The 3,949-nt window shown below is 41.0% G+C and overlaps 1 pseudogene; it reads left to right on the top strand.

The window, feature by feature from the left end:
• Nucleotides 1-1,968: 1,968 nt before the first annotated feature.
• Nucleotides 1,969-3,426, top strand: LOC140624437 (keratin, type II cytoskeletal 8 pseudogene; annotated as a pseudogene).
• The last annotated feature ends 523 nt before the right edge of the window (nucleotides 3,427-3,949 follow it).

The following is a 3,949-nucleotide window of genomic DNA, read 5'->3' as shown; positions in this document are numbered from 1 at the left end:
TTGTCAAAATTAGATTTTTTTTCTCAGTAATTACTTCTGGCATATAATTTTAATGATATTTAAAATTTCTATTATGAATAACTGAGATTTAATTAAAGACAATCTAATTAGTACTTATAAGCATAACTTTGATTTACACATTCAGAAGATAGTTTTAATTTAAAGTACCGAATTCCCTTTATAGACATTTGATTAGAATTTAGATTAGGGTGATCACATTTTTTATCTGTTCTTATTTGGAAAGTTTTTAAAAGCAATATTTAACTAAATAATGATAATCATTTAGGTTTTCTAAAACTGTTTTATGCATATGCCAATAATCAGATTTTAAAGACATAAAAAATGTCACTTAAAAAGTTTAAAAATATCTGAGATGATAATCTTTAGTCCTGTGTAGATATCAAATTTTAATTATTTATATCAACGTCTAAAATCTTTTTTACTCATTATGCAAACAATAATTTATTAGCTGTATATTATTCTTTTTAGCTGATGGGGAAAAAAACCTCTGCTAATACTATATTATTGCTTAACAATATGAAATGCTTTTCTTTTGGGGAGGGAGATTACAAGTAAAACATATATTCCTCAAAGTAGCCTAAAATACAAACTGAGTTTTTTTTTTTTTTAAGATTTTATTTATTTATTATGAGAAACACACAGAGAGAGAAGCAGGCCCCCCACATGGAACCTGATGCAGGACTTGATCCCAGGACCCCAGGATCATGTCCTGAGCCAAAGGCAGATGCTCAACCACTGAGCCACCCACGCGTCCCCAAACTGAGTTTTTTGTATAAGACTATTTAGTCCAAGTCAAAGAATAAATGGTTGAAAGTGAATCTTCAATTATCTTGCTACTTTAGGATTATCTTGACTAGAGCAGTTTGAACTAAGTATTTGCTTACAACTTGTCTAGAATATGGGTTGGAAATCAAAAAGTCTAGAAAGACAATTATTGTAACACATATTAAACAGAGAATGATGTTTTTGAGATCCACACAAAATGTTTAATACTGCTATTTGCTAAAAAATATTTTTTTGGGGAAAAAATTGGGAAAAAATTTGGGAAAAAAATTCTGCTCTCCTGATTCATCATACTATTTTATTTTGATCAAAATATAAAGATCCCATGTTTTAAAAATGAAGCAGTAAAAATATAAATCAAACAGCAATTGGTCTCAGAGAAAGGAAGTTGAAAAAAATTAAGGAACTTGTGGCAGAATGAAAAGTACGTGTTTTCCTTTGTGATTGAGGCAGATAGTACCCATTTCTCTGAAATAGTCCATTGTAAATATTTTATAGATTCTACAACTGCTAGTTTTTTCCATTTCCCCTTGCAGATTCTTTCCATCCTCTTTTCTGCTCTACTCTGTGCTCTGGGAAACTACTTTCTTCAACTTACACCTACTGAAATCCCTTTCCCCCTGGTTCTGGTTGGATGAACCATGTGAGCGCTGACTGTGGGAAGGAAAAGAAAGGTCAAGGTAATTATTTCCTTTTCCCTGTCTCTGCCAGTCTAAGGTTTAGTCAGTGGCTGTTTTCTTTGAGGTGCTCATTATCTGCAACTACGCTCTTTGCTGGCTTATAGTGACTCCTTCCCCTTCTGTGATGAGGCTTAAGAACTTCCTACTCTTGCTAGCTCCTGGGTGCATCACCACGGCATGTTGGTTTACTGAGCTCTGCCTACACCTCTAGAAATTGTTTCTTCCTTAAACTTCTTTCAACTAAGCTTTTGATATGCCATCTGCTTAATAGTGGACTCTGAATGATATAGTAACTGTACTTAATGTAGTTTTTTAAAAAATAGAATCCTACTACGCAAGAATGATAGTTAAATTTTGGTGTGTGTACTGCATTTTTGTGAAAACCAGTAAATTCAGAATTTTTAGCCTACCTACAAGCAGCTTCTTGGCTTCTTCTCAAATCTCTATAAGGTGTAGCCGGCTCGCCTCCCCTCCAATCTCCACCATGTCCATCAGGGTGAACCAAAAATCCTGTAAGTGTCTACCTCCAGTCCCTGGGCCTCTAGTAACTGCTTGCACATGAGTGCCCCTGGCGCTGGCATCAGCTCCTCTGCCTTCTCCCAAATGGTCAGTATTAGCAGTTTCCTAGGGGTGAACTGGGCACCAGCATGAGAATGGCTGGGAGCTGCAGTGGGGCTAGGAGTATGGGGGGCATCACAGATGTCTCAGTAAACTAGAGCTGCTGAACTTCCTTAAACTGGAGGTGGACCTCAACATCCAGACTGTGTGCACCCAGAATTTGCAGACAAGATGCTCAAGAAATTTGCCTCCTTCATCAACAAGATGCAGCACACAGAGCAGCAGAACAAAATTCTGGGGACCAAGTGGAGCCTTCTACAGCAGGAGAAAATAGTCTGGAGCAACATGGACAACATGGTGAAGAGCTATATCAACAACTTTAGGCAGCAGCTGGACACACTGGGCCAGGAGAAGCTGAAGGTAGCAGTGGACTTGGAGGGGCTGGTGGAGGACTTCAAGAATAGATAGAGGGAGGTCAAAGTGCATGCAGATGTGGAGAATGAATTTGTCCTCATTGAGAAGGATGTGGAGAAAGCTTACATAAACAAGAGAGAGCTGGAATCCCACCTGGATGTGCCAACTGATGAGATTAGCTTCTTAAGGCAGCTGTATGAAGAGGACATCCATGAGCCATAGTCCCAGGTCTCAGACATGTCCATGGTTCTGTCTATGGACAATAGCCACTCCCTGGCCCTGGACAGATCATTGCTGAGGTCAAGGCCCAGTATGAGGACACTGCCAGCTGGAGCTGGGCTGAGGCTAAGGCCACGTACCAGATCAAGTATGAGGAGCTGCAGACATTGGCTAGGAAGCACGGGGCTAACCTCCCTCGCACAAAGATGGAGATTTCTGAGATGAACCAGAATATCACCTGATTGTAGGCCTATTTAAAGGGCCTCAAAGGCCAGAGGGCTTCCCTGGAGGCTGCTAGAGTTGATACTGAGGAGCACAAGGAGCTAGACATTAAGGATGCCAGTGCCAAGCTGGCCAAGGCTGCCCTGCAGCAAGCCAACTAGGACATAGCATGACAGCTGCATGACTACCAGGAATTCATGAACATCTAGCTGGCCTAGGACATTGAGATCACCATCTTCTGCAAGCTATTGAAGGGTGACACGAGCTGGCTAGAGGCTGGGAGGCAGAACACGAATATCCATACTAAGACCACCATTGGCTTCTAAGGTGGGCTGAGCTCGGCTACAGGGGCCTCAGAAGCCCTGGTCTCAACTATAATTTGAGCTCCTTCCAGTCCAGCTTGGGCTCTAGTGGGGGCTCCAGCTCCTTCATCCATGGCCGCTCCTCCAACGCCATAGTTGTAAAGAAGATCATGACCCGTGATGGGAAGCTGGTATTTGAGTCCTCTGATGTCCTCCTGTCCAACTGAATAAGCACCATAGCCCCTCAGTCTCCCCGCTCCTGTGGCTGCCATAGAGCCTTTGAGGGAAGGAGCTGTGCAGGGATGCGTCTGGGACAGGAGCATACCTGAGGCTCAGCCTCAGTCCTTAGCATACCCTTTGGGGGGTGGTGTCTACTGCCTTGGTTATCCCCTCTTGCCCACGGCCCAAACTAAAACCCAATTCAAGTATCTTTTCCCAAATAAAGCCTCAGATGACTGCCAATTCCCAAAACAAAGCAAAAATTGTAAAAAAGAAAAAAAGTGTACGTAACTTATATACACAGATTAATGAATTTCTACAAATTTATATGCTCATGTAATCCAGTGCAGGAAACAGAGGTTTCCTACATCTTCCTTGTGCTACTAGTGACTATACTCTGAAGTGTAACTAATATTCTAACTTCTTGCTGCATTAGAACCTCTTTTTGAACTTTATATAAAGTGATTTTTCTAGTATGTACATCTAGTGTCTGGCTTCTGTGCTCAGCATTCTGTGTTTGAGATTAGTTCA

Source organism: Canis lupus, chromosome 34 (assembly GCF_048164855.1).
Source record: "Canis lupus baileyi chromosome 34, mCanLup2.hap1, whole genome shotgun sequence".
Lineage (NCBI taxonomy): Eukaryota > Metazoa > Chordata > Mammalia > Carnivora > Canidae > Canis > Canis lupus.
The sequence above is the reverse complement of the archived record's forward strand: the minus strand, read 5'-3'. Positions and strand labels throughout refer to the sequence as shown.